Here is a 25529-nt window from a genome sequence, read left to right on the forward strand (position 1 = left end):
TTTCTATTTGGCGCAACATTAAAAGACAATGTAACTGGAAATCAAAATGGCATGCCCATACTCCAATATTTCACAATAATACATTGCGATGTGGAGGGGGGACTTTTGCATCCCCCAATGGTCCAGATGTGGAAACCGTACCCTTACCTATATCACGGACAGTAATGGTTTGAGAACAGATTTGAAAGATATTACCAACACATTACTTACGTTTTACGGTGAAATTGGCCCCAACATCCAACTGTTCGCTGTGCCGCTAAATCAGGAATTTCGAAATACATTAATTAAAATATCCTATTTTGTTGCTTATCGATGATAGCCCCTTGAATCTCTCAGTCAATCAGAGAAGACTACTGGGGGGAGAGGCAGAAGGGGGAATGGGTTGGGGGTATCTATGTACAGTGGGGCAAAAAAAGTATTTAGTCAGCCACCAATTGTGCAAGTTCTTCCACTTAAAAAGATGAGAGAGGCATGTAATTTTCATCATAGGTACACTTCAACAATGACAGACAAAATAAATAAAAAAATCCAGAAAATCACATTGTAGGATTTTTAATGAATTTATTTGCAAATTATGGTCATTCTGTCTTAGTGTATTTTACCTTTGACACTCACTAAGTCTCTCTATTGATCTCTGAGTGTATTTGTGTGTCCCACTCTCTAACCCCTCTCTTTCTATCTCTCCCCACGACCAACCCCCCTCCTCTCCCATTCCTATCTATAGCTGCAACAGTCGGCGTATTATGACACATTTGGCTCCAGTGCTAAGATGGATTCCCTCATCAGCCTCTATAATTTAATGAATCAACCAATCAAATATGAATAAGGACACACTCACTTCCCCCGAACACGGCCACTGAAATCCATAGAGGAATCAGAGAGAGAGAGCGAGAGAGAGATGAACACAGCCACTGAAATGCACAGAGAAATCTGAGAGAGAAAGAGAGAGGAAATTAATGGATTACGGAACACAGAACAAATTTACAGAAACCAAAGCCAGTGGGACTTTAATTGTGTAACTTGTTGGAGAAAATCCATGGTAAAACTTTACATTGTAAAAGAACATCATAATCTACGATAAACCAACCAACAGAAGTCTAAAACTAGCTCCTGAAAAGTCTCTCAGCATTTTCCCTGAGCTGTTGTGACATGAAAAAACATGTCTGCAATTATATTATCTCGCTTCCCGTCATGAAGCTGCCTGTGTTTCTAAACTGGAACCTATTATCATCTGTATTTTCTATACGATCGAAAGGCCAAATAAGGAAAAATAATTATGTCCCTACTTTGCTTTTCCAACCAAGGTCTGTGATTTAAAGGAGAAAAAATGAAATCAACTCAGAGGACAACGAAGGTATATGAAAAAGCATATTTCCTGTACTATCAAAACTTGATTAAAACCACATCAACTTCCATTATCCTCTACAAGAGTTGCTGAACATTTTTCACCGGTAATTACATACTGACTAAACTGACTGAAACCTTCTAGTTTCCCATTGTGTTATAGTGTTAGGCATTCGCAATGCCCAGTGAACTAGTGATGTGGGGATATCTGTCTTTGTCACTCTCCAAACCAATATAAAGTTGTCTTCTATCGCTCTGAGGTCTGATAGGTGACCCAACATCTGTGTGGACATACACACACATGCTCATATGAGCGTACGCACACGCATACAGGCACGAGCACGTGCTCACACTCGCGCACACACACACCATTAGTAATGTCACAGGTTAGAGGAGGAGAGCGCTACTGTATAATTCTGTTTACTCAAAAAAACTTTAACTCTTTCTTATCGTGTGAGATTCCCATGGATTGGAAAGCTGCCGCGGTCATCCCCCTCTTCAAAGGGGGAGACACTCTAGATCAAAACTGTTACAGACCTATATCTATCCTACCCTGCCTTTCGAAGGTCTTCGGAAGCCAAGTTAACAAAGAGATTACCGACCGTTTCGAATCCCACCGTAACTTCTCCGCTATGCAATCTGGTTTCAGAGCTGGTCATGGGTGCACCTCAGCCACGCTCAAGGTCCTAAACGATATCATAACCGCCATCGATAAGAGACACTACTGTGCAGCCGTATTCATCGACCTGGCTAAGTCTTTTGTCTCTGTCAATCACAACATTCTTATTGGCAGACTCAACAGCCTTGGTTTCTCAAATGATTGCCTTGCCTGGTTCACCAACTACTTCTCTGATAAGAGTCCAGCGTGTCAAATCGGAGGGCCTGTTGTCCGGACCTCTGGGAGTCTCTATGGGGGTGCCACAGGGTTCAATTCTCGGGCCGACTCTCTTCTCTGTATACATCAATGATGTCACTCTTGCTGCTGGTGATTCTCTGATCCACCTCTACGCAGACGACACCATTCTATATACCTCTGGCCCTTCTTTGGTCGCTTCAATGCCATACAACTCTCCTTCCGTGGCCTCCAACTGCTCTTAAATGCAAGTAAAACTAAATGCATGCTCTTCAACCAATCGCTGCCCGCATCCACACGCCCGTCCAGCATCACTACTCTGGACAGTACTGACTTAGAATATGTGGACAACTACAAATACCTGGTGTCTGGTTAGACTGTAAACTCTCCTTCCAGACTCACATTAAACATCTCCAATCCAAAATTAAATCTAGAATTGGCTTCCTATTTCCCAACAAAGCATCCTTCACTCATGCTGCCAAACATACCCTCGTAAAACTGACCATCCTACCGATCCTCGACTTCGGCGATGTCATTTACAAAATAGCCTCCAACACTCTACTCAACAAATTGGATGCAGTCTATCACATTGCAATCCGTTTTGTCACCAAAGCCCCATATACTACCAACCACTGCGACCTGTACGCTCTCGTTGGCTGGCCCTCGCTTCATACTCGTCGCCAAACCCACTGGCTCCAGGTCATCTACAAGTCTCTACTAGGTAAAGCCCCGCCTTATCTCAGCACACTGGTCCCCATAGCAGCACCTACCCGTAGCCCTCGCTCCAGCAGGTATATCTCACTGGTCACCCCCAAAGCCAATTTTCCCTTTGGCTGCCTCTCCTTCCAGTTCTCTGCTGCCAATGACTGGAACAAACTGCAAAAATCACTAAAGCTGGAGACTCTTTTCTCCCTCACTAGCTGTCAGAGCAGCTCACAGATCACTGCACCTGTACATAGCCCATCTGTAAATAGCCCATCCAGCTACCTCATCCCCATACTGTATTTATTTATTTATCTTGCTCCTTTGCACCCCAGTATCTCTACATGTACATTCACCTTCTGCACATTCTACCATTCCAGGGTTTAATTGCTATATTGTAATTACTTCGCCACCATGGACTATTTATTGTCTTACCTCCCTTATCCTACCTCATTTGCACATGCTGTATACAGACTTTTTCTACTGTTGATTGTATATTTGTTTATTCCATGTGTAACTCTGTGTTGTTTTATGTGTTGAACTGCTTTGCTTTATCTTGGCCAGGTCACAGTTGCAAATGAGAACTTGTTCCCAACTAGCCTACCTGGTTAAATAAAGGTGAAATAAAAAACTTGTTCTACCCTTCAGGGATTTTCTCCTCTCTTCTCCTTTCTGTACCTAGCATGCTCTCTGCTACAGTCTGCAGCCTTTCCACAGGGAGTCGGGCAAAAGTCACCCACATCCACTGGGCCATAGTTAGCGGAGTTGTACTGGGGGTGACTGAGGAAGGCAATGATCTGTAGAACATTTGTGTTTGAAGAAAGAGTTAGATAAAGTGTGTGTGTGTGTGTGTGTCTTTGCCACGTGTGTTTGTATGCATGTAAAATACATTTCCTACCCAGATGGAGGTTAGCAGGGACTCAGAAACCTTGGTTCCACACAGCAGTGCAGGTAGAACAGATGAAGATGGATTGGAGGGGCTCTCTGACACTGTAGGGAAGCAGAACCAAGACAGAGGTATAGGAACACACTCACACACTGAGAGCACATTACTCCGCCCCGCCGCCAAGGTTCTCAGCAGAAAGGTTCAGTGCTTTCCTTGGCTGGTTTTCAAAACCAAGACACAGCAGTTTCCTCTCTTTCTTCCCTCAATCTTTTTATGTTTCTTCTGGCTGACGTACTTTGCTGAGTCAGCTGATGAGTTGCTTTGCTTTCTGTGTTTGATGATCCCTCCCTCTTTTCTGGGGTATGTGCGTGTGTGTGCAAGCGTGTGTGCCTGCCAGCTTTGTCTGTCTGTCCGTCCATCCATCCGTGTAGGAGGGATCAGTCAATCTGACACATCATTAGCCACACTGACAGAAGGGTCACAGCTTAAAGTCCTAAAGGCAGAGGAGAGGTCAAATCCATACATCCTTCTAACCTTCACCCCATATCTCCTCACCCCACTCCCTTTTTCAATCCTACCCCACAGCCTCAGGCACTCACCTCCTTCTTTATTCTCCTCTGCCCATCCTCTCCCAATGTCTATGTAAAAACAGTTGAGACTTAATAATACCCCGTCTTAGGGATAGGAGTCCTGCTAGTGGGACAACTTCCGGTGAAACTGGATGGCGCGCAATTCAAAAAAATATTATGGATTTTAAACATTTATGTACATGTAAGTGTTATATTGGCTGAAAGCTTAAATTCTTGTTAATCTAACTGCACTGTTCGATTTACTGTTGCTATTACAGCAAAAAACATGCCATGCGATTTTTTTAATGGAGGCGCCCCACATCAAAATATTTTTCCACCGGCACAGGTTTCATACATTCACAAATAAAAATTAAATATTCACTTAACTTTTGAAAATCTTCCTCTGATTTTTCATCCAAAGGGTCCCAGCTATAACATGTAGTGTCGTTTTGTTAGATAAAATCCTTCTTTGTGTCCCAAAAAGTCAGTTTAGTTGGTGTCCTCGACTTGAGTAATCCACTCGTTCAACTTGCAGAGAAAGGAATCTGAAAATCTGCCACTAAACTTTGTTTCAACAAGTCAAAATAAGTTTCTATTTACTCCTCAGATACCCTAAATTGTAATCAAACTATAATATTTCATATAGAAAGATTTTAGCAAACACGAATTTCCAAGACTGTGTCCTTCTGCTAAAACTGATATTTCTCATTTGTTTTTGAAATGACATGCCTGAAACCTTGAACATAGACTGCTGACACCCTTTGGAAGCCATACGAATTGCATCCAGGGAGCTAATTTTCAATATGACCATTTCCTTTCTAAGAGGATGGTCTCTATCTCAAAAAAGATTCCAGTTATTCTCCGACATTATTTTAACATTTCTACAAACTTCAAAGTGTTTTCTTTCTAATGGTACCAATTATATGCGTATCTATGGCTTCAGGGCCTGAGCTACAGGCAGTTTACTTTGGACAAGTCATTCAGACAGGTAGTGGAGAAAAAAGGGGCCTAGCCCTAAGAAGAAATGAAAACTCATATTCTCAGTAATTAGTGTTCTCTCTGAATCTCGACAGCAACCACCCCCCTTTCAACCCTCCCAGATATGATATTTGATCGGCATTAACAGCTTAAAATCACCCAAACACATACCCTGAGCTCTAACAACCCAGTACCGCTGCAACTTGTTATCAGTCCGTCAGAGCCACAAAACATTGGGTGAAAAACACATCCGTGCCCAATGTAATGCCTTTCCCCTATTAGACAAATAGGAAATGCTTTATTTACTTGTCTACACACTGGCTTAATCATTTCGCTCCGAATGTTTTCTGCTTCCGTGTACTGTGGCTAAGAGAGGCAATCTGGATTGGTTTGTAGCGTTTGTTGTTCTGACTTTCCTGTGTCTCGTCGTTAATAATGCAACTCTTGCGCATTTGAAGAATTGTTTCCAGCCAGCGAACTGAAGTAAATCTGCCAAACCTCTCCAAAGCTAGTTTACTTTCTTTTTTAACAACCTTGAAAAATGAAGTGAATAATTTCTTTAAAATCCTTCCTCTCTTTGTAGATATACTGCTTTTCCACACAACAAATACATTATTTCCCTGGAGTCGATTATTGATAAGGAGTGAAAAAGTTTTCCTGAAAAAGTAACGATCCTCGGTCACTGAAAGGCCTTGAATTTTTCTCTCTGAGTTCATCAATGAAGGTTGACAACCCACAGAAGAAAACACTTTGCCTTGGAAAAAGGGCCCTTTTTGTTGCTTGGTTACTAATCTCTTGCCAACCTTCCTCCCGCCTGTCAACTGGATAGGAGCACAGCTAGAGACATTTTTCACCCTCGACAACCACTGTGATTATTATTATTTGACCCTGCTGGTCATCTATGAACATTTGAACATCTTGGCCATATTCTGTTATAATCTCCACCCGGCACAGCCAGAAGAGGACTGGCCACCCCTCGTAGCCTGGTTCCTCTCTAGGTTTCTTCCTAGGTTCTGGCCTTTCTAGGGAGTTTTTCCTAGCAACGTGCTTCTACACCTGCATTGCTTGCTGTTTGGGGTTTTAGGCTGGGTTTCTGTACAGCTCTTTGTGACATCAGCTGATGTAAGAAGGGCTTCATAAATACATTTGATTGATTGATTGAATAAACTTTCTCTATCTCATGGCCTCTGCTAGAAGGATGTCAGACAGAGGATGCTACAGGCTGAAATAAATACTCTACCCATCGTACACCTAAATGTATCGTCCTGACTCATCCTTTTACCATGGACTTAATAACATAAAGTATGGATTGCTCAAATATTAACTGAATGAAGGGCTAAGAGGGCCAGAACGATCTCACTAGGAGGACTGCAATCTGTTTTTAATGTGGAAGAACGGATAAGCCTATTCCTCTTTCTTCATCGTAAGAGAAGTGGAAGGGAGTGGAGTAAATCTCGATTTGAATATGCGTATTGCTTTAAAGCTGTCAATGTCAACACCATTGTACAACTACAGGCCAGGCTGCAAATATACAGTGTAGTCCAGCTGAATATTTGGCACAGAGGTCACAACCAACCAACTGTTTCATTCCTTGCAATTGAGCTGAAGCGTTATAAGTCATTAAAGTCAGACATTTACTACCATTCATCTATTAGGCTACATACCAGAGGTTTTCACTCTCAAGCCCCTGTAAAAAACTAACGCCCTAGATGCATATTGGTCGGACAGCCCACTCCACAGGTATACAGCTTTGGACCCAGTGACAGTGAGTTTGCAGCCAGTGGGACCAGGGCAGAGGGGAAAGATTGATGTTGTCCATTTTCCCTCCAAATGTCCCTCCACTCCCTCTGTTGCGCAGTGAAGTGTGACAGAACATACAAGCATCCCCAACGCCACTGTGGTTATGAAACTGGGCTATTTAATGCTGCATGTGGGGAGCATTTTGGCACAAAATGGCTGCCATGCATCACCCAAGGCGGTAGGTTGTTAAGAGCAAACCCATATGCGTGTTTGTGTGTGTTCGCCGTGTCTGTGAATGTTGGGTGTGTGAGGTTCAGATGTGACCAATCACAGTGGTTAATGACTCTCCAAACAGCACTATAATAAAACAAATTCATCAGGGAAGAAATGTTTTACTAATCAGAGAGCTAACGAATCTTGTGGCATGGCGACAAGTATTGCTGAAGATGATTAACTCCCTATGTGATTGACTTTGACAACTTTATTCTCCTCTCTCTGCTCTCAGACACTAACACAAGGTACAAACTCAACACTAACTGAAATCAATTGGAATTGAAGCTGTTGAGCAATATAAAGCAAAATAAGAATATATGAATGAATGAATCCAGAATAAATCAAGGAAAACATCTGAAGCAAAACAAGGAAGAGTCCAATCTAACTGAAGCTACTCCTTCCTGTCACTACTCTCCCGATTGCAGAAAATGATACCTAGAAGCTATGAAAAGAGCACAATACCTGATATTTCTTGCTCTCTCCCCTTTTGCTCTCTCTCTTTCAATTAAATGTTAAGGGCTTTATTGGCATTGGAAAAATATGTTAACATTGCCAAAGCAAGTGAAGTTGATAATAAACGAAAGTGAAATAAACAATAACGATCTCTCTCTCGCTCCTTCCCTCGTTTTCTCCTTTGCTAACATCCGTAATACACTTCTGGCAGGAACAGATGTGAGATGAAGCAATAAAGAAGTGATGGGCTATAACAGGCCCCTCATCGTTCCTAAAGTTTGGTGTGTTTGTGTGTGCGTGATCCTCTGGGAAATGATCTGAGACCAGAGTGCAGTCCCCTCATGGCTGGCAACAGATGCTGGATATGCTAACCCCCTATAATACCCCTATAACAAGGTCACTCACCCACAGAGACGGGAAGACAGATATTACTGTATGGGACACACTAACACACTACCACGCAGTGTATGGTGAACACAGATGTCGGTGCCTTTCTTTTTCTATGGCACACTTCTGTGTATAGCGGGAACAAGGGCTGCTAACCTAACTCCACTTCCATCTAATTCATATGTAATTTTGAAAGTTAACTTGCCAGTATGTGTGTAAACCAATAAAACGAACTACATGACAGAGGACTCAAGGCACGGAGGCAACTGTAGCACATAAACGTGTTAAATCCCCTATATAAATGCTCTAGATAGACAGTTGGTCTGAATCCACAGATTAGACAGTGGCAGTCTCCAAGAGCATGTTTCAATTAGTCTCTGCCACTTTGTCATTCTGATTCATTATCACAACAGTTATTTCTGATCTACAGCCTCCTCAATCTGTTCCTTTACTCTCTTCATTTCTTTCTCGCAGGTACTCACTTCCCTTAATCCTTAACAGGCCTCTGTTGTCGCCGCTCTCTCCTCCATGACTTGTCTACCATCTTTGTCAAGTCTCTCATCTTCTTTTCTTAATATAATTTGTCTATTGTGTACTCGTTTTCTGTCCCCTCTTATCTCTCCTTTCTTCTACTTGTTTCTCTCTTTTCTCTGCTCTTATCCTCGAATCTCTTTTCATCTATCCTCTCCTCTATTCTCCTCTATGCGTGCACATGTGCATGTGGATTTGTATGCCTGAGTCACCAATTACACTATGCTGTGAATTCCAAAAAAACAATCTTCCCTATTCCTGATTTAGATATACTGTAATTAGAGCCAGTAAGGTAAATTTGACCCAGAACATTGACCCAGAACAAACATAATAACATGATTGTCTCTTTATTTTAATGCATTCTGCCTCAATACTTCTGCCTTTTTTGGGGGGTATTTTCTTCATCTTTCATTTCTCTCTATTTTTATCACCACTCTTGTCATCTCTCCTCCACACCCTATATCTTCCCCAAGTCTCTTTGTTTGCACCTCTTCTGTTCTTTGTTGGTTTACCTGTTTTCATATCTCTTACTACAACCGTGTTGAATCCACAAAGTATTACCTTGCCATTACACAAAATCCCGCAGACAAGGGAAACAACTACTTCCAGGTCTCAGAGTGGTTGACGTCACCGATTTAAACGCTACGAGCGCACACCGCTAACTAGCTAACCATTTCACATTGGCTACAATAAATCAAATCAAGCTGTATTGGTCACATACACATGTTTAGCAGATGTTATTGCGGGTGTAGCGAAATGCTTGTGCTTCTTGTTCCGACAGTGCAGCAATATCAAACAAGTAATATCTAACAATTTCTTAACAAATACCTAATACCCACAAATCTAAGTAAAGGAATGGAATTAAGGGTATATAAATATATGGATGAGCAATGTCAGAGTGGCATAGACTAAGATACAGCAGATAGTATAGAATACAATACATACAGTGCCTTGCGAAAGTATTCGGCCCCCTTGAACTTTGCGACCTTTTGCCACATTTCAGGCTTCAAACATAAAGATATAAAACGTAATTTTTTTGTGGAGAATCAACAACAAGTGGGACACAATCATGAAGTGGAACGACATTTATTGGATATTTCAAACTTTTTTAACAAATCAAAAACTGAAAAATTGGGCGTGCAAAATTATTCAGCCCCCTTAAGTTAATACTTTCTAGCGCCACCTTTTGCTGCGATTACAGCTGTAAGTCGCTTGGGGTATGTCTCTATCAGTTTTGCACATCGAGAGACTGACATTTTTTCCCATTCCTCCTTGCAAAACAGCTTGAGCTCAGTGAGGTTGGATGGAGAGCATTTGTGAACACCAGTTTTCAGTTCTTTCCACAGATTCTCGATTGGATTCAGGTCTGGACTTTGACTTGGCCATTCTAACACCTGGATATGTTTATTTTTGAACCATTCCATTGTAGATGTTTAGGATCATTGTCTTGTTGGAAGACAAATCTCCGTCCCAGTCTCAGGTCTTTTGCAGACTCCATCAGGTTTTCTTCCAGAATGCTCCTGTATTTGGCTCCATCCATCTTCCCATCAATTTTAACCATCTTCCCTGTCCCTGCTGAAGAAAAGCAGGCCCAAACCATGATGCTGCCACCACCATGTTTGACAGTGGGGATGGTGTGTTCAGGGTGATGAGCTGTGTTTTGCATTGTTGCCAACATGTTCAATTTTGGTTTCATCTGACCAGAGCACCTTCTTCCACATGTTTGGTGTGTCTCCCAGGTGGCTTGTGGCAAACTTTAAACGACACTTTTTATGGATATCTTTAAGAAATGGCTTTCTTCTTGCCTCTCTTCCATAAAGGCCAGATTTGTGCAATATACGACTGATTGTTGTCCTATGGACAGAGTCTCCCACCTCAGCTGTAGATCTCTGCAGTTCATCCAGAGTGATCATGGGCCTCTTGGCTGCATCTCTGATCAGTCTTCTCCTTGTATGAGCTGAAAGTTTAGAGGGACGGCCAGGTCTTGGTAGATTTGCAGTGGTCTGATACTCCTTCCATTTCAATATTATCGCTTGCACAGTGCTCCTTGGGATGTTTAAAGCTTGGGAAATCTTTTTGTATCCAAATCCGGCTTTAAACTTCTTCACAACAGTATCTCGGACCTGCCTGGTGTGTTCCTTGTTCTTCATGATGCTCTCTGCGCTTTTGACGGACCTCTGAGACTATCACAGTGCAGGTGCATTTATACGGAGACTTGATTACACACAGGTGGATTGTATTTATCATCATTAGTCATTTAGGTCAACATTGGATCATTCAGAGATCCTCACTGAACTTCTGGAGAGAGTTTGCTGCACTGAAAGTAAAGGGGCTGAATAATTTTGCACGCCCAATTTTTCAGTTTTTGATATGTTTGAAAAGTTTGAAATATCCAATAAATGTCGTTCCACTTCATGATTGTGTCTCACTTGTTGTTGATTCTTCACAAAAAAAATACAGTTTTATATCTTTATGTTTGAAGCCTATAATGTGGCAAAAGGTCGCAAAGTTCAAGGGGGCCGAATACTTTCGCAAGGCACTGTACATATGAGATGTGTAATGCAAGATATGTAAACATCATTAAAGTGACTAGTGTTCCATTTATTAAAGTGGCCAATCATTTCAAGTCCGTTTATGTATGTAGGCAGCCGCCTCTCTGTGCTAGTTATGGCTATTTAACTGTCTGATGCTCTTGAGAGAGAAGCTGTTTTTCAGTCTCTCGGTCCTAGCACTGATGCACCTGTACTGACCTCGTCATCTGGATGATAGCGGGGTGAACTGGCAATGGCTCAGGTGGTTGTTGTCCTTGATGATCTTTTTGCCCTTCCTGTGACATCGGGTTCTGTAGGTGTCCTGGAGGGCAGGGAGTTTTTGCAGACTGCACCATCCTCTGGAGAACCCAGCAGTTGTGGGCGGTGCAGTTGCCGTACCAGGCGGTGATACAGCCCAACAGGATGCTCTCAGTTGTACATCTGTAAAAGTTTGTGAGGGTTTTAGGTGACAAGCCAAATTTCCTCACGTCGGCCACGGAGAAGGAGAGCCCACAGACCTTGGTAGCTGGCCGCGTCGGTGGCGCTGTGTTATCCTCAAAGCGGGAAAATAACGGGTTTAGCTTGTCTGGAAGCAAGATGTCGATGTCCGCGAAGTGGCTGGTTTTCCTTTTGTAATCCGTGTTTGTCTGTAGACACTGCCACATACGTCTTGTGTTGGAGCCGTTGAATTGCGACTCCACTTTGTCTCTGTACTGACGTTTTGCCTGTTTGATTGCGTTTCTAAGGGAATGACTACACTGTTTGTATTCTGCCATTTTCCCAGTCACCTTGCCTTTGTTTAAAGCGGTAGTTCGCTTTCAGGTTTGCGCGAATGCTGCCATTAATCCATGTTTTCTGGTTAGGGTAGGTTTTAATTGTCACTGTGGGTGTAACATCTCCTATACACTTCTTGAAGAACTCAGTTACCTTCTCAGTGTACAAGTCAATATTATTCTTGGAAGCTACCTGGAACATATCTGTATGATGTCTGTCTGTATGATCCAAATAATCTTGAAGCGTGGATTCCATTTGGTCAGACCAGCATTGAATAGTCCTTAGCACGGATACTTCCTATTTGAGTTTCTGCCTTTAGGAAGGGAGGAGCAAAATGGAGTCATGGTCAGATTTGCCGAAAGGAGAGCGGGGAGGGCCTTGTATGCATCCCCGGAAGTTGGTAGAGTGTTTTTCCAGCGAGAGAACTATAGCCGATATGCTGATAGATTTTGGGTAATCTTTTACTCAAATTTACTTTTTTTAAATCCCCAGCTACAATAAATGCAACCTCAGGATATATGGTTTCCAGTTTGCATAATGTCCAGTGAAGTTTCTTGAGGGCCGTCATGGTATCGGCTTGAGGGGGGATATGCAGGGCTGTGACAATAACCAAAGAGATTTCTCTTGGGAGATAATACGGTGAACAAAAGGACTTGAGTTCCTGTATGTTATTACAATTCCACCATGAGTTGTTAATCATGAAACATACACCCCCGCCCTTCTTCTTCCCAGAGAGATGTTTATTCCTGTCGGTGGGATAAACTTAGAATACAGATGGCTGGACCGACTCCGACAGTATATCCTGAGAGAAACATGTTTTCGTGAAACAGAGAATGTTACAATCGCTGATGTGTAACGATTGTCATAGGTGGAAAAAGGAGAGGACTAAGGTGCAGCGTGGTACGTGTTCATGATCTTTTAATTACACTGAACACTAGAACAAAAATAACAAAAACGCAACAAACGAAACAGTCCTGTTACAGTCTGTACAGAGACAGAGACAGAAAACAACTATCCACAACTCAAGGGCGAAACCAGGCTGCCTAAGTATGGTTCTCAATCAGAGACAACGATTGACAGCTGTCACTGATTGGGAACCATACCAGGCCAAACACATAGAAATACAAACATAGAACAAAACATAGAATGCCCACCCCAAATCACGCCCTGACCAACCTAAAAAGAGACGTAAAAAAAGGAACTAAGGTCAGGACGTGACATGATGTCTCTCTGGAAAGAAACCCTTGCCCTGATCTCGTCAACTTTGTTATCCAGGGACTGGACATTAGCGAGTAATATACTTGGAAGCGTTGGGTGGTGTGTGCGCCTCCTAAGTCTGACTAGAAGAATGCTCCGAATTCCTCTTCTCCGCCGGAGTTGTTTAGGGTCGGCCTCCGGAATCAGTTCAATTGACCTGGGTGGTGCAAATAAAGGATCCGCTTTGGAAAGGTCGTATTTCTGGTAGTAATGCAGGTAGTACTAGTGAGTTACCTCCGCTCTGATATCCAATAGTTCTTCCTGGCTGTATCTAATAACACATACAATTTTCTGGGCTTAACAATATAAGAAATAATACATAAAACATAAAATGCTGCAAAGTTTCCTAAGAACTAGAAGCGAGGCAACCCTCTCTGCCGGCGCAATTTCTCTCGATCTCTGTTCTGCTCTATAACCCCTTATTTCTAACATTCTCAATATGAACTGTTCTCCCTCACCGTCCTCTGTCTTTCACTCTCTTTATCTTAAACCTTTCATCTGGAAAATAACTCACCCCCTAACCTTCCACTTCAATGGTTCTGCAGGGCAGGCTGTTCTCCACCAATAACTTTGGCCAGAACCAACTAGAAACTTACAATGGGCCACTGTAACACAATCACACACGCAAGCACTTGTTGTAGCGTTGACTATCATTAAATGGGAAGACTGTTATATCAAAATCAATTCTCTATGTGTAATTATTATTACTTGATTCAACTAATCATGTTGACTTTAATTAACCTCTCTGATCTCCCCATCCCGGATCCGGTATCGTGAATACAGACTCAAGCTCATTACCATAACGCAACGTTAACTATTCATGAAAATCGCAAATGAAATGAAATAAATATGCCATCTCTCAAGCTTAGCCTTTTGTAAACAACACTGTCATCTCAGATTTTCAAAATATGCTTCTCAACCATAGGAAAACAATCATTTGTGTAAAAGTAGCTAGCTAGCGTAGCATTTAGCGTTAGCATTAGCGTTAGCATCCAGCACGCAACATTTCAACAAAAACATAAAATCCTTAAAATAAAATAATTTACCTTTGAAGAACTTCGAATGTTTTCAATGAGGAGACTCTCAGTTAGATAGCAAATGCTCAGTTTTTTCCAAAAAGATTCTTTATGTATTAGAAATAGCTCCGTTTTGTACATCACATTTGGCTACAAAAAAACCCCGAAAATTCAGTCCTCAAAACGAAAACTTTTTTCCAAATTAACTCCATAATATCGACTGAAAACATGGCAAACGTGGTTTAGAATCAATCCTCAAAGTGTTTTTCACATATCTCTTCGATGATATATCGTTTGTGGAAGCATGGTTTCTCCTCTCAATCAAATGGAATAAAACTTGCAGCTGGCTTTGCGCACCAATTTCGACGCAGGACACCAGGCGGATACTTGGAAAATGTAGTCTCTTATGGTCAATCTTCCAATGATATGCCTACAAATGCGTCACAATGCTGCCGACATCTTGGGGAAACGGCAGAAGGTCTAAGCTTATTCCTGTCGCATTCACAGCCATATAAGGAGACATTAGAAAACAGAGCTTCAGAAATTCTGCTCATTTCCTGTTTGATGTTTCATCTTGGTTTCGCCTGTAGAATGAGTTCTGGGGCACTTACAGACAATATCTTTGCAGATTCTGAAACTTCAGAGTGTTTTCTTTCAAAAACTGCATAGTCATAGTCGAGCATCTTTTCGTGACAAAATATCGCGCTTAAAACGGGAACGTTTTTTATCCAAAAATGAAATAGCGCACCTAGAGATCCAACAGGTTAACTAGGAAGTCAGGGCACCATGGGAAAATGTTTATAGAGATATTTTTATGTCTTATCAATTACAGATTACAGTCACGCAAACCCTTGAATATCTGCACGAACCCTAGCATAAATCAGCGATACACAAATTAGCTTAATTATTTATTTACTAACTAACTAATCAATCACAGAATTAAAAAAACACACACACAGATTGTCGACACAAAGTCTCTGGTTTGTCCACCAGACATCAAAGTTTTGGAGTTGCAGCTCATTGTAATGGATACACCAGAATACCATTCAGTTGTTTGACCGGTTACATTTACCAGACTAAAGTACTTAAAACTTCACTAGGGTAGGGGGCAGCATTCTGATTTTTGGATGAAAAGCGTTCCCAAATTAAACTGCCTACTTCTCAGGCCCAGAAGCTAGGCTATGCATATATTTAGTAGATCTGGAAAACACTCTAAAGTTTCCAAAAACTGTTAAAATAATATCTGTGAGTATAACAGAACAGATATGGCAGGCAAAAACCTGAGGAAAATCCATCCAGGAAGTACTATTATTTTGAAAGTCTGTTTTTCCATTGAAAGTCTATCCACTATAAAAAGACTTAGAACCCAGTTCACGATCTCTATGGCTTCTTCTACATGTGGCCAGTCTTTAGGCATTGTTTCAGGCTTTTACTCTGAAAAATGAGGGAGATACAGCACTTTCAATGAGAGGACAATGGACATTTCCAGCCATGAGCCCAGCGTGTGATCGGGAGCACGCCTTTCTTGTTTACTTTTTCTATTGACAAAGCCATTGTCCGGTTGAAATACTATTTATTATTTATGACAAAAACAACCCGAGGGTTGATTTTAAACATTGTTTGACATGTTTCTACGAACTTTTATTGTCTTTTTTAAACTTTTCGTCTGGATGTTTAGAGTGTGTATTGTGCCTTTGGATTACTGAACTAAATGCACCAACAAAACGGAGGTTTTTGGACATAAAATGGGACATTATAGAACAAAACAACAATTTATTGTCGAACATGGAGACCTAGGAGTGCCACCAGATGAAGATCATCAAAGGTAAGTGATTAATTTTAACGCTATTTCTGAATTTTGTGACACCTCTCCTTGGTTGGAAAATGGCTGTATGGTTTTCTGAGGCTAGGCGCTGACGTAACATAATCGCATGGTGTGCTTTCGTCGTAAAGCCTTTTTGAAATCTGACACAGTGGCTAGATTAACAAGACGTTTACCGTTAATCCTATGTATAAAACTTGTATTTGTCATCAATGTTTATGATGAGTATTTCTGTAATTTCATGTGGCTCTCTGAAGTTTCACTGGATGTTTGATTGAGACAATGATGACTGTACATAACGCGCCAATTTCAATTGAGGTTTTTGGACATAAAGATGAACTTTATCGAACAAAACACGCATGTATTGTGTGACATGAAGTCCTGTGAGTGCCATCTGATGACGATCATCAAAGGTTAGTGATTCATTTAATCGCTATTTCGGACTTTTGTGAGCCCTCTCCTTGGCTGGAAAATCGCTGTATGGTTTTCTGTGACTAGGCTCTGACCTAACATAATCAGGTGGTTTGCTTTTGCCGTAAGGCCTTTTTGAAATTGAACTTGGAATTGAGCTTGGATTTACAAGAACTTTATCTTTATCTAGAGTAGTACTTCTTCTCTATTGAAAGTTTCAGAGTTCCAGCCATTTGAACCCGGGAACTCCCATCCCTGCATTTTTGACTAAATGTACATTTAGTAAAAAAAATGTACAAGTCCTTTTTGTTAGCACACGTCTTGGAGGGCGGTTTCATACTTTTTGTCCCAATGTCTGTGCTTACGTGTGTGTGGTCACTGACTAGTTAAAACTTTATATGAACATTTTAGAAGGCTAACCATATTACATATTCTCACAAATAGTTTCCTATTTAATCATGCATTTTATACAACAATCAGATGCAAACCCCATAATTGAGAAGTGTATACAAACAAAGAAACAGTAATGTGTGTCTCCTGTCCTTCATAAGGTCACCAAATGAAACAAACTCGACATGACTGTTCCTTAACCTCTCTGGGATATGTGGGATGGTAGCGTCCCACCTGGCAAACATCCAGTGAAAATGCAGAGCGCCACATTTAAATAAATTACTATACAAATTTAACTTCCATGAAATCACACATTCAATATACCAAATTAAAGCTACACTTGTTGTGAATCCAGCCAACATGTCAGATTTCAGAAATGCTTTACGGCGAAAGCAAACAATGTTATTATCTGAGGATAGCACCCCAGTAAACAAAGACAGACAAGCATTTTTTAACCCTCCAGGCGCGACACAAAACGCAGAAATAAAGATATAATTCATGCCTTACCTTTGACGAGCTTCTTCTGTTGGCACTCCAATATGTCCCATAAACATTACAAATGGTCCTTTTGGTTCGTTTAATTCTTTGGCTATATATCCAAAATGTCCATTTATTTGGCGCATTTGATCCAGAAAAACACTGGTTCCAACTCGCTCAGCATAACTACAAAAGTTACCTGTAAGCTTTGTCCAAACATTTCAAACTACTTTTGTAATACAACTTTAGGTATTTTTTTACGTAAATAGTCAATGAAATTGAGGACGGGATGATCTGTGTTCAATACTGGAGGAAAACAAAGTGTAGCTAGCTTTCAGGTCACGCGCCTCTAACAAAGAGATCACTTCCCTCTACCCTCATTCTGAACAGTGTTACTTCTTCATTTCTCAAAGGAGAAACATCAACCAATTTCTAAAGACTGTTGACATCCAGTGGAAGCGATAGGAACTGCAAGAACGTCCCTTAGAAATCTGGATTCCCAATGAAAACCCTTTGAAAAGACAGTGACCTCAAAAAAAAAAAATCTGAATAGTTTGTCCTCTGGGTTTCACCTGCCAAATAAGTTCTGTTATAGTCACAGATATGATTTAAATGTTTTAGAAACTTCAGAGTGTTTTCTATCCAATATGCATATCTTAGCTTCTGGGCATGAGTGCCAGGCAGTTTAATTTGGGCACGCTTTTCATACAAAATTCTGAATTCCGAATGCTGCCCCCTATCCTAGAGAAGTTAAGCATCCACGGACCACTCGAACTGCTTGGAATACAGAAATACTGTTCAATAATTCAACCTTTTGATGTCCAAGTGTCTCTGTATTCCACCGTCACATTCCAATCTCGAATACTACAGAGCCCAGAAGCAGAGTACTTTACAACCTCCATAAAGCGCTCTCCCTCTGCAGCAGAGAGAGTGGGCGCTGTAGAGCGGGCCTACTGCTGCCTGATCCTTCAGATCGTCACCGGAGAGTTATGACACAAGAGTAGGGGTGTTAACCCCGGTGTCCTGGCAAAAATTCCCAACTGGCCCTCATACCATCATGGCCACCTAATCATCCTCAGCTTCCAATTGGCTCATTGATGCCCCTTCCTCTCCATAGTAACTATTTCCCACGTCATTGCTGTAAATGAGAATTTGTTCTCAGTCAATTTACCTGGTAATACAAGGTAAAAAAACAAACATTTTAAACATACATATGATGAGGCATAAAAAGATTCAACACCAACGTTGTACCATTATTTTACATCTAGTTCAATCGATTTTCCTCCCCCAACATTTGAAATGCCTGCCTGTTTCTATTGAGCTAATTAAACCCATGAAAGTGTTTGGAATTTAAAAAAAAAAAATCCTTATCCAGGACTGCTACACAATCCCCCAGAACATTTCATGTGTTTAGAATGCCAAGATGGGCTCTGCGATAATCACACTCACATTGTGAGCATTAATTAAAAATGACCTTTAGGAGGCGGCAATTAGCCAGCCTGAGCTCCACTCCCTCCAAAACAAAAGCGTAGAATTAACAACAGTTAACAGGAATCAATAGCTGTGTCTATTATCAGGCTGGGGTCTGGGGAAATCGGTTCAGATGCAGGGAGATCTAATCAGTCAGGATCACAACAGCATTATACGATGGGACAGAATGCTGAGGAGGAGACATACGGTGTGCACAGCTTAATCTGGTGAACAATAACTTCTCGTACTTATGGATAATAATTATTTACCGCAAAATATGATTTCAGCTAAAGCTCCTGGACTCCTGAAGTGGTGAATGTTTTCTGCAAGTAGTTAATGAATAGTTGTTCTTTACTTTCTAACTCTACAGTAGCTCAAAATCTTACTGAACCATTTTTCAAAACCTTGACCCTTGTACTTTCATTATCCAACCCTTCTCTAAAAGCCTATGATAGCCTTGACTTCTGCAGTTCAGGCGTACATCTTCTCCACTGTCACGACTTCTGCCGAAGTCGATGCCTCTCCTTGTTCAGGTGGTGCTCGGCGGTCGACATCACCGGTCTTCTAGCCATCATTGATCCATTTTTTATTTTGAATTGGTTTTGTCTTGTCTTCCTACACACCTGGTTTCAATCCCAATCATTACCTGTTGTGTATTTAACCCTCTGTTTCCCATCATGTCTTTGTCAGAGATTGTTTTATGTTAATGTTTGTGTTGTTTGTATTTGGTGCGTGACGGGTCCTCTTCACCTAATTTGTTTCATTTGTATTTTATGGTTTTGGAGTTATGTTTTGTTTATTAAATTACTCCATTTTACCAAGTTTAATTCTCCTGCGCCTGACTTCCCTGCCACCTATACACACGATTGTGACACCCACTGGGCAAAAACTGGTTGAGTCAATGTTTTTTCTACGTTATTTCAACAACAAATCTACATAATTACATTTAATCAATGTGGAAATCTGATTAGAATTGCACAAAAAAATATCACCCAACTTTTTACCCAAATCCAATGTCATGGAGATATTTAATGTTGAATTGCTGATAGTTGACAACTCAACAAAATGTAAATCAAAATAGACGTTGAACTGACTGATGTCTGTGCCCAATGATCTCTTTTCTTAAGGGATTCTCTGTCATCTGTCATCTTTTAGCTAACAGACTGTTGAACTTCACTATGAGCAGTCAGTTTGTGATTTGCTCAAATAAAAATAATCTTCTTAGCAATACATGTTTACTAATTTGTGTCAAGGTTTTATCCCTTTTTGACGTAATTTCTGTCTATGTTTGGCTCTGGTAATGAGGTTTGACACAGTGTGCCGTAGTTCTCACCGAAAGATCAGTTGATTGCTTCTGCCCTCCTAGGTCTCTGTCTCTGTCACCTTTCCATATTCAAGCCTCTGAATTGGTCATTCAGTCATAGAGGAAAACTTTGAAAATCTAAAAGGATGAGAGTGTGCAGTACTTATTATTATGCTCTTTCCTTTGGTAAGAGTGACCAAGGTTGTTGGCCGGATTTTTTTTTATATTGGTATTTCAGAATTTCCGTGTAATCAGACTTGCTTTCTTCCTCGCCAAACGCAGGCAATTACAAAAAGTGAGGGGAACTTTTGCCTCTATCTGAGAAAGGTTGCGTGTGAATAGGATGCTGTCAATCTGTCTTCCCAAGAAGGGCCAGGGGGAATAGTACAAAGCAGGATCAATGAAATACCAGAAATAACTACAGATTTTCTGGTTCATTATGAAAGCTAAACTTAGATATGTGTTTGTGGTTGTTAAGTCAATTACACCATGCCCATTTCAAGCGTATCTTTCTCAAAAATGTTAAAGTTAGTTCAGAATATTTGGTCGAGTTAGCTGGCTAACTCATTGATGCTGCTTTGTAGTATATCCCTCTGGAGGGCATATAGAGTAAGATGGCAACTGACAGAAATCTGTCTCCTCATGTTGAGCATGTCTGTCTGTGTGTCTGTCGCCCCTTTCATTAAAACGCCATTATACCCCAGCTAATGGAGAGTTAATGAGGACAAGCTCGGAGGATCGTCCTTCAAGTATGGCTCAGGGGCGACTAATCGCTGTCTGATTCCCTGTCTGAGAGGGTGGGACTGGAAGCATACACAGTACGAATCGACTGACACTTGGGAGTCTGGACCACATGCAGGAGCCCTGCAGGGTCGAGAAAGAGAGATAGAGAGCGGGAGAGAAAGACTGTGCATAGACTAGAGGTTGACCATTATGATTTTTCAACGCCGATACCGATTATTGGAGGACCAAAAAAGCCGATACCGATTAGTCGACCGATTAAAAAAATAATGTAATAATGACAATTACAACAATACTGAATTAACACTTATTTTAACTTAATATAATACATCAATAAAATCAATTTAGCCTCAAGTAGATAATGAAACATGTTAAATTTGGTTTAAATAATGCAAAAACAAAGTGTTAGAGAAGAACGTAAAAGTGCAATATGTGCTATGTAAGAAAGCTAACGTTTCAGTTCCTTGCTCAGAACATGAGAAAATATGAAAGCTGGTGGTTCCTTTTAACACGAGGCTTCAATATTCCCAGGTAAGACATTTTAGGTTGTAGTTATTATTGGACTATTTCCCTCTATACCATTTGTATTTCATTAACCTCTGACTATTGGATGTTCTTATAGGCACTTTAGTATTGCCAGTGTAACAGTATAGCTTCCATCCCTCTCCTCGCTCATCCCTGGGCTCGAACCAGCAATACAACGACAACAGCCACCACATCGAAGCAGTGTTACGCATGCAGAGCAAGGAAAACAACCGCCCCAAGGCTCAGAGCGAGTAAAGTTTGAAACGCTATTAGCGTGCGCTAACTAGCCAGCCATTTCACTTCGGTCACACCAGCCTAATCTCGGGAGTTGATAGGTTTGAAGTCATAAACAGCGCAATGCTTGACGCACAAGGAAGAGCTGCTGGCAAAACGCACGAAAGTGCTGTTTGAATGCGCCTGCTTCTGCCTACCACCGCTCCGTCAAATACTTAGATACTTGTATGCTTGTATGCTCAGTCAAATGGTATGCAACACAGGACAAGTTAGGTAATATCTAGTAATATCATCAACCATGTGTAGTTAACTAGTGATTATCATTGATTGTTTTTTATAAGATTAGTTTAATGCTAGCTAGCAACTTACCTTGGCTTACTGCATTTGCGTAATAGGCAGTCTCCTTGCGGAGTGCAACGAGAGAGAGGCAGGTCGTTATTGCGTTGGGCTAGTTAACTGTAAGGCTGCAAGATTGGATCCCCCGAGCTGATAAGGTGAAAATCTGACTTTCTGCCCCTGAACGGGGCAGTTCCTAGGCCGTCATTGAAAATAAGAATGTGTTCTTAATTGACTTACATAGTTAAATAAAGATTAAATAAAGTGTAAAAAATTAAATTATAATAAATAAAAATTTAAAAATTGGCACCCAAAAATACCAAAAATAATAATTAATCGGCCACTCCGATTAATCGGTCGACCTCTAGCATAGACAGATACAGATAAATAAATTAAATGGGTATTTTGAGGGGGGGGGGGGGTGCTTGCTTGTTTTGCATGTTATTCTGGCATTAATATGTGACATATCATTTAGCAAACAATGTAAATATATATATATATATATATCATTGAGTGAAAAAGCCACGTACAAACATGGTCTCTATTTTGTTTTCTTGAGTAAGGCCGCTCCAAAATGCAGGTGTTTCAGCCTAACTCAGTGCTTTCTGTGGTGGTTGGGCAAGCCAGCAGAAAATACAGACCATTGCACCGTGATTGGCTCAGTGTTCTGTCACTCATGGGGACACTATTTCACCTCCAAGTCTAAAGGGTAGAGCTAGAAAATTCTAAACCCTTGGGTGCTGCCATAGACTTACGTACATTATAAGTGCCCATCCAAGAAGGCTCAAGGTCATTGGCCATAGATAGAATTACGTGAAATCACAATATATAACCTCAGCAAAAAAAGAAATGTCCCTTTTTCAGGACCCTGTCTTTCAAAGATAATTCGTAAAAATCCAAATAACCTCACAGATCTTCATTGTAAAGGGTTTAACCTTTCTAGGGCAGGCGTTCCGCTAGCAGAACCCTCCACAACATTCCATTGAAAAGACAGCAGCAGCAGGGTAGCCTAGTGGTTAGAGCATTGGACTAGTAACCGGAAGGTTGCGAGTTCAAATCCCCGAGCTGACAAGGTACAAATCTGTTGTTCTGCCCCTGAACAGTTAACCCACTGTTCCTAGGCCGTCATTGAAAATAAGAATTTGCTCTTAACGGACTTGCCTAGTTAAATAAAATAAAAAATTAAAAAGTAGCGAGCGAAATTCAAAAATATTTTTTTAGAAATACGTAACATTAACAAGTCCAATACAGCAAATGAAAGATAAACATCTAGTTAATCTACCCATCGTGTCTGATTTCAAAAATGCTTTACAGCGAAAGCAAAACATGTGATTATGTTAGGTCATATCCAAGTCACAAAAACACACAGCCATTTTTCCAGCCAAAGATAGGAGTCACAAAAAGTAGAAATATAGAAAAAATTAAAACACTAACCTTTGATGATCTTCATCAGATGACCCTCATGGAACATCATGTTACACAATACATGTATGTTTTGTTCGATAATGTGCATATTTCTATCCAAATATCTCAGTTTACATTGGCGAGTTACGTGCAGTAATGTTTTGATTCCAAAACATCCAGTGATTTTGCAGAAATATTCATAATAAACATTGATAAAAGATACAAGTGTTGTTCACAGAATGAAATATAGACTTCTCCTTAATGCAACTGCTGTGTCAGATTTTAATTTTTTTTTACAGAAAAAGCATAGTCTGAGAACAGTGCTCAGAACTCAAAACATTTTGGAGACAACAGAAGCTGGAAATAACACCATAAATATTCACTTACCTTTGATGATCTTCATCAGAAGGCACTCCCAGGAGTCCCAGTTCAACAATAAATGACTGGTTTGTTCCATAACGTCCATCATTTATGTCCAAATAGCCACTTGTTGTTAGCGTGTTCAGCCCAGTAATCCATCTTCATGAGGCGCAGGCACTTCGTCCAGACAAAAACTTGAAAAGTTCCATTACAGTCCTTTAGAAACATGTCAAACGATGTATGGAATCAATCATTAGGATGTTTTTAACATAAAACATCAATAATGTTCCAACTGGAGAATTCTTATGTCTGAAGAAAAGCACTGGAACGAGAGCTAACTCTGTCGGGAGCGCGTGTCACGAGACTGAGACACTCTGCCAGACCACTTACTCAAAGAGGTCTCATGAGCCCCTCCTTTATAGTAGAATCCTCATTCATGTTTCTAAAGACGGTTGATATCTAGTGGAAGCCGTTGGAAGTGCAACTTTCCATATCTTAATGTATATTCGGTAGGCCAAGCTTTGAAAGACTACAAACATCAGATGTCCCACTTCCTGGTTGGATTTTTCTCAGGTTTTTGCCTGCCAAATGAGTTCTGTTATACTCACAGACATCATTCAAACAGTTTTAGAAACTCAGAGTGTTTTCTATCCAATACTACTAATAATATGCATATATTAGCATCTGGGACAGATTAGGAGGCAGTTCACTCTGTTCACTCCAAAAGTGAAAATGCTGCCCCCTATCCCAAAATAGTTAAACACGGTTTCCCATGCTTTTTCAATGAACCATAAATAATTAATGAACATGCACCAATGGAACAGTCGTTAAGACACTAACATCTTACAAACGGTAGGCAATTAAGGTCACAGTTATGAAAACTTAAGACACTAAAGAGGCCTTTCTACTGACTCTGAAAAACACCAAAAGAAAGATGCCCGGGGTCCCTGTTCATCTGCGTGAACGTCCCTTAGGCATGCTGCAAGGAGGCATGAGGACTGCAGATGTGGCCAGGGCAATAAATTGCAATGTCTGTACTGTGAGACGCCTAAGACAGCGCTACAGGAAGACAGGATGGACAGCTGATCGTCCTCGCTGTGGCAGCCCACGTGTAACAACACCTGCACAGGATCGGTACATCCGAACATCACACATGCGGGACAGGTACAGGATGGCAACAACAACTGCCCGAGATACACCAGGAACGCACAATCGCTCCGTCAGTGCTCAGGCTGTCCGCAAATAGGCTGAGAGAGGCTTGACTGAGGGCTTGTAGGCCTGTGTCACCAGACATCACAGGCAACAACTTTACCTATGAGCACAAACCCACCATCACTGGACCAGACAGGACTGACAAAAAGGGCTCTTCACTGATGAGTCACGGTTTTGTCTCACCAGGGGTGATGGTCGGATTCGCGTTTATCATCGAAGGAATGAGCGTTACACCGAGGCCTGTACTCTGGAGCGGGATTGATTTGGAGGTGGAGGGTCTGGGGCGGTGTGTCACAGCATCACCAGACTGAGCTTGTTGTCATTGCGGGCAATCTCAACGCTGTGCGTTACAGGGAAGACATCCTCCTCCCTCAAGTGGTACCCTTCTTGCAGGCTCATCTTGACATGACCCTCCAACATTACAATGCCACCAGCCATTCTGCACATTCTGTGCGAGATTTATTGCAAGAAAGGAATGTCAGTGTTCTGCCATGGCCAGCGAAGAGCACGGATCTCAATCCCATTGAGCACATCTAGGATCTGTTGGATC

The sequence above is a fragment of the Oncorhynchus mykiss genome, chromosome 26, assembly GCF_057628025.1.
Source record: "Oncorhynchus mykiss isolate SJ-2025 chromosome 26, ASM5762802v1, whole genome shotgun sequence".
NCBI lineage: Eukaryota > Metazoa > Chordata > Actinopteri > Salmoniformes > Salmonidae > Oncorhynchus > Oncorhynchus mykiss.